Raw genomic sequence first — 6,939 nt, 5'->3', positions numbered from 1 at the left:
AAAAAGAAAAACGTAGGCTTTTTTTTTGGAAAGTCACTGCACATGTTCAGTTGTTCTAGAAAGTTCTCTTGGGAGACATTTGTTCTAAGGACATTTTCTTCTTCATGGAAAGGAAGGCAAAAGTAGGCTAATTCTTAAAATGCTGACGGCCACCTCGGCCCCCTCCAGAGAGCAATGCAGTCACTCACCTGTCTTAGGGAAATGTGTATATTTAGAGTGAAGCTCTATCCTGAATTCTATATATGAAATAACCATTTACCTTTGGGTGATTCTGAAGTATCTATCACCCCACCTGCCTTCTCTCATCTATTCTGCATCCTCTGGGTCCAGGAGCATTAATGGAAAGCTATTGATCATGTTGAGTGAAATGCTGAAAAGGTTACTGAGAGTCAAGGGGATCCTGCTCTCAAGGGGCACAAAAAAGCAGCCAGGCTTCCAACTCAATCAAGGATTTATCTTATATATTGACAAAGGCTACTTCTGCTCCTCTCAAGGGAGAGGAGGGTGGTGGCTGGCTCACTCTGCCCGATGCCGAAACTTCCCCGGTAGGGGACTAGTAAGAATTTGGAAACATTTTATTTCTTGCTCTGTAGCTTTTAAATGACTAGCCAGTCAATTTTTTAACTTAACCCCACCATCCTCCAGGTCAAGAGTCAGTCTTGTCTCATGAAGACATGATGAGGAAGACAAAGAGGGTACAGGTGCGGCTCTGCAGGAGTGAGGGGGTGGTGGCCACAAGCAATCCCCCTTCAAGGGGAACAAATCCCCTTCAAGAAAGGCAGAGTTTTGCCAGGTCTGGGCAGGGCAGTGCAGGAAACTTGACCTGTGTGTCTTTGCAATGAATTGTTCATTCCTCTGCAGTCTAAATGTCTACCCTACTATCAGAGTAAGCTGCTAGAAACGTCACAGGATTTAGAGAAAAGAGGGCATTAAAATACATGTTTAAGAAAGCAGTGAAGGGGAGAAGGTAGTTGAAGAGCACAAACCTACAGCCATAAAGGATATAAGTCCTGTGGATGGAAGGTACAGCACAGTGACTACAGTCAATAACACTGTATTGGCTTTTCAGACATAACGGCCACCAAATGTTGATGCTCAAGAAGAATCGTATTGTCATTTATGAACTCCTTTTCAAGGACGGAATGATGGTGGCCAAGAAGGACATCCACATGCCTAAAGACCACGTCATGAAGGCCACACAGTCTCTCAGCTCACAAAGCTACATAAAGGAAGAGTTTGCCATGGGGTTCCTGGGTGGCTCAATCGGTTGGGAGTCCAACTTCAGTTCAGGTCATGATCTCATGGTTCATGGATTTGAGCCCCATGTCAGGTTCTGTGCTGACAGCTCTAAGCCTGGAGCCTACTTCAGATTCTGTGTGTGTGTCTCTCTCTCTGCCCCTCCCCCTCTCAAAAATAAATAAACGTTAAAAATTAAAATTTAAAAAAATGGAACAGTTTGCCTGGAGGCATTTCTACTGGTACCTTACCAGCCAGGGTATCCAGTATCTCTATGACTGCCTCCACCTCCCCCCTGATATTGTGTCTGCCTCTCTGTGCCACAGCCGTCCTGAAACCTGAGACCAGCAGGCCAGGGCCCAATGGTCTGGAGGGAAACTCACAGTAGGGGAAGCTGACAGAGACACCTGCAGATGAAGCACTGTGACCCCTGATGCCAACAAGAAAGCTGAAGCCAGGATTGGGTCAGCAACTGAATTCCAGTTTAGAGGTGGATTTTGGTTATGGATGTGGCCAGCCACCTGAGTAAAGCTGGAGGAGACTATTTTCTGTTGAATAAATCTGTAGCCAGAAAAATAAATAAATAAATAAACAAATAAATAAATAACACTGTATTGTATATTTGAAAGTTGCTGAGAGAGGGGATCTTAAAAGTTTTCACCACTTGAAAAAAATTGTTTTATCAATATGTGGTGATGGATGTTAACTAAACTTACTAGGTGATCATTTCCCAATATCTACAAATATGGAATCATGTTGTACATCTGAAACTAATATAATACGTCAATTAAATCTAAATCTAAGAGAGAGAAATAAAGAGAGGGAGAAAGATGGAGGGAGGAAGAAAGGGAAGGAAGGGAGGGAGGAAAGAAAGGGAGGGAGGAAAGGAAGAGAGAGACAGAATGAAAGAAAGAAAGGGAGGGAGGGCAGGAGGGAGAGAGAGAGAGGAAGGAAGGAAGGAAGGAAGGAAGGAAGGAAGGAAGGAAGGAAGGAAGGAAGGAAGAGAAAGAAAGGGCAAGAAAGAAAGAAAAAACAAAAGAAATAAAGAGAAAAAGAAAGAGAAAGAAAGAAAAGAAGGAAAGAAAGAGAGAGAAGAAAGAAAAAGAAGAAGGAAAGAAAGAAAGAAAGAAAGAAAGAAAGAAAGAAAGAAAAAGAAAGAAAGAAAGGGAGAGAAAGACAGGAGGGATTGGGGGGAGGGGGGGCAGGGAATGCTTCATAAAACATATAGATGTGCCCAAATTGGCTTCAGCACAGAGCCCTGAGTTCTGGAAGGCCCTCCTGGCAGGAGGGGACTCTTCCCAGTATGCTCTCTTCCATCTTCATCTTTATTCAGGGAATTAAGGCCTGGCCATCAGGAGTGCCAGGGCCTTGATAATTTAAGAGGAGGTTGAGGTCCCCTCATCTTCTCAAAAGCTGACCAAAATTTCTTTTTGTTCAACAGTTCTTCATGGGATGCCTTCTCACAGGTGCCTCCCTTCACCCAGAACACTCTCTGCTCTTCTCCTGCTCATCCTACAGATCCGGCTAAGGTTCAGCTTCCTTCAAGAAAGCCCGGCCTGCTCCCCACAGGTTAGAATCAAGCCCCTCTGATACGTGACCCAGCAAGAAGTATTGCAATATTTGCTCCTCTCTCCAGAAAAACCATTTCTTCCAGAAGGGCAGTGACCACGTCTTTCAGTCAGGGCCTGACTCATTGTAGGCATGTGATAAATGTTGTGGGATGAACGTGTATATACCTGGCACTATGGAAACAGAAAGATGAATTCTTTCTCTGAGCTCAGGGTCAGGTAGCTGAGATGAAAAACAGCAAGCAAATATATACCGATTCTTATATGCCAAGCACGGATTTAAGTGCATTGCATGTATTAACTTATCTAATTCTCACTGTGACCTTACAGGTAGGTACTACCATTATCTGCATTTTGCAGATAAGGAAACTGAGACACAGAGTATCTTGCCTAAGCTCCCACAGCTAGTAAGTGTCTGACACGGTATATAAACCCAGGCAGTTGGCTCCTGAGTCCAAATTCTCACCCACTTTGCTGTGTTGTCTCAGGTCCCAGATGAGGACAATATACAGTGTGAGTCACACCCACCCCGTGCATAAAGTGAGGTACACAGTGCTCGGGGAGACAGGAAAAAGAAAGTCATCCTAGTTAAGGAAATTTTCTGATGTCAGACCTTAGCAGCACCCTCTGGCCTCTTCCTCTCCCCTGCCCTCAACCTCATAGATTCTGCAAACAACCAATTTTGAAACCAAGTTCAAAGTTTCAGAACCTTTTAACACCTGATCAAACTCAGTGCCTGAAATTTAAATGGGAAGTTGAGGTTCTAGTTGTAATATATTTCAGCATTTGGCCATACATTGCTTGGTGAGTGGAACTGGCAAAAATCCTTTACCTCCCAGATGAGAGAAAATAAGCTTGCTAAATATTATATATGGCACGACCTGACATAAAATATTTTTTAAAAGAAGGGCCTCTTGTTCTGACCCCTATATTTATGGGCTTAAAAATTGAAAAGGTTTAAGATGAGAGGGTTTTTTTTGTTTTTGTTTTTTCTTTAATGTTCATCTTTTCATTCTTTCATTACCATGAGAACAAAGTGGCAATTCGGGGCCATCATGGGTAATTCCACAATGCGCCTTCTAGGGAATAAGGGAGAAAGAACCCTGTGTATTCAGTATTCATATGTTCCTGCAGGGCCAGAGCCCATGACCTTGTGACCTGTAGCCACTGATGGCAAATGCCCAAAGCTTCACATCCTTGTCCAGCGGCTTGCCCAGCATTTTGAAAGGACAACGAAAACCTTCCTAGGCATCTGGTCACCTTAACCCCATCCTACTAATGGCTCATTCTGTCTTTGAAGAGGTCGACATTTATTATTGTAATAAATATCATTTTCATCCTTCCTGACAACATAAGTGACTAAGGCAACTAAAGAAAGGAGATTCTATAGGGTGGAAAATACGAGAGAGGCCCAATGCCTTTATGGGCACTCACTGTTTGGGGGACGAAATAGGGATCTCCGAAAACAATAACTGTAGTTGCCTTTATAAAGCAGGGATTTTTAAACAGAAGTGTTTAGACTTCAGAATTCCAAACATTTGCTTTCTCTTCCTCATTCATTTCAACTGTAGAAAAGTCATGAAGCGTATTTATTTTTCACGTCCAGAGAAAAGGGTGATGTCCACATGATTCACACACATTTACTTGGTAGAGAGATGGAGGCATTTTGATACGGAGAAAGTCAGGATGCGAAGAGATCAACAGACAGAGCACTGGGATTTCACTTTAAAATCACCTTCTCTTCTCTTCACGGCATGCCTCGGTGGCTCAGTCAGTTAAGCATCCAGCTTCGGCTCAGGTCAAGATCTTGCGGTTGGTGGGTTTGAGCCCCATGTCAAGCTCTGTGCTGACAGCTCAGAGCCTGGAGTCTGCTTCGGATTCTGTGTCTCCCTCTCTCTCTGCCCCTCCCCTGCTCGTGCTCTGTCTCTGTCTCCCTCAAAACTAAAGAAATATTTTTTAAAAATTTAAAATTCCCTTCTCTTTTTCAGGGCAAGTCTCACTCTTTGAGAATATTGTTCCTGCTCTCCCAAAACCCATGCCAAGAAAACCTCCCCTTTAAACTTCCCTTTAGGCTGTCAAGCAGAGACCATCATAATGCATGACTATTTTTAAAGAATCTCTAACATCCCTCCATTGTCTACTGAGTTAATCACATCCTTCTTGGCCATCGATTCTTTTCCCTAAAAGTTACTTTTTCCTCAATGCCATCATCATCATCATCATGATCACGACTACCATTTCCAGACCGCTGTGCTGCTGGCGGGCGTTCTGTCCCACAAACATGACCTCATTCTCTCCTCACAACAGCCCTGTGAGGCAGGCGGTGCCATTCACACGGGAGCCGCGTCTCTGAGAGGTCAGGAGTTTGCTTAAGATCACACAGCCCACAAGGAAGAGAACCAGGATTCAAACCCAGGACCACTGCTTCTAGCACCCTAAAGTCCTGCAGGTGGACCTCAGGGGTATCCAACCCCCAATGCGATGGGTAGGAGGGGAGGATGGCCATTGAGAACACGGAGTAGGCCAAAGTGAACCTGGCCTCCTTTCCACTGTAGAAGCAGCAGCCAAGGAAACGGAAGAATCACAGATTCCTCCAGCTGAGAAGTGCCTTCGCTGCACTTCATTGTACAAAGGAGCCAACTGGGAATCCTGCTAAGAAGCAGATCTGATTGAGTAGGCCTCGGTGGGCCTGACAGCCTGCACTTTCCACCAGCTCCCGGGTGCTGTGCATACTGCTGATCTGTGGATACTCGGAGAGCAAAACCTCCTGCCTGATGCATGACTCCCCTGCACAGACCCCCAAAGAGTGAAGGAACTTTGAGGGGAGGGGGCTGATGACCCAAAAGCTCCTAGAAACACCGAGCCCCAGCTTCTGAAGTTGAATGCGTACCTATGCCAACAGTTCAGTAAGATCGAAATTCTGTACTATGAGTTTTCTATGAATGAGACTTCCCTACTTGCATCTCAGTTTATGTTCAGTCAATATCCAAATAGAGCTGGAAATAGCCCCAAAACGCATTTGGTAATGGAAATATACACTGATTCTTAACTTGTGTTGTGACACATGAAGCTTTAATTATTTACCAGTTCTTAATGCCTGATTCATAATTAATACCAGAATGCACTTCTCTCCCTAGCTGCTCCTTGATTGCTGCCATGGCTATGGATTAGCATATCAAGATCAAATTCATCTTTTCTTAGGAAACCCATGAATATGTATCTAGCTCGTTGAAGGAGAAGTTTAGAATGCAATTTGCCAAAGCATTAAGGAACTAATAGGAAAGGAAATTGATAATGGTCACCTTCTTAATTTGAATTAATTTCATTAAATTTAAATTAAAAATTAATATGACTGGAAAGTTTAAATGGGTCGGTTCCACCCTGACAAAATAGCAAAATCATCTGCAAGTTTTAAAATGTCCCTTGTGAAACGATTAGAAGTAATTCCAGCTTTGTCCCTAATAACATAATTTGTTAAAACATACAGATTGTCCCTGAAATGTTACTTCGTAGAAATCCAGAGTAGTGATAGCTCCCATGCAAACTTCTCCTCCAGGGGTGGGAGTCAGCAGCCCGGCCACCCGGCCAGCACAGTACGCCGCCTTCCTGCCCAAATCCCGGCCCACAGACAAACTGCTTCCCTCATCAGAACTCACTGAAGAGTGAAGCAGATGTTTTCAAGTATCACCCACGGAATTCTTACTAGGATCCCCTCTCCCGGAAACGTGGAGACTTGTCTCAATAACAAATAGAGGATTTGTTATTGCAATGTTCACGTGGGCCTCTAGCTTGAAGTGAGAAGGCGAATGTACATTTGGCAGTTCTGGGTGTATTGTGCCCACATTTTCACTGTTCCCCTTCAAAGTCAGACTGTAGAATTCAGAATCTTCTGAGATTTCATCTCAGCAGTGTACAAATTCAACATTTTCAGACAGAGCCCAAGCACGCGCGCGCACACACACATACACACACACACACATACACACACACGGTTGGCTTCACACACATACACACACAGCAGGCCTCATACACACACACTCAGCTGGCCACACACACACACACACACACACACATACACAGCTGGCCTTACACACACATGGTTGGCCTCATACACACACATGGCTGGTCTCACACA

General features: G+C 44.2%; 1 pseudogene; it reads left to right on the top strand.

Moving 5' to 3' along the window:
• The first annotated feature begins 1,085 nt into the window (after positions 1 to 1,085).
• Positions 1,086 to 1,765, top strand: LOC125933832 (40S ribosomal protein S10-like; annotated as a pseudogene).
• The last annotated feature ends 5,174 nt before the right edge of the window (positions 1,766 to 6,939 follow it).

This window comes from Panthera uncia, assembly GCF_023721935.1.
Source record: "Panthera uncia isolate 11264 chromosome A1 unlocalized genomic scaffold, Puncia_PCG_1.0 HiC_scaffold_16, whole genome shotgun sequence".
Taxonomy (NCBI): domain Eukaryota; kingdom Metazoa; phylum Chordata; class Mammalia; order Carnivora; family Felidae; genus Panthera; species Panthera uncia.
This window is presented reverse-complemented; position numbering and strand designations above follow the sequence as displayed.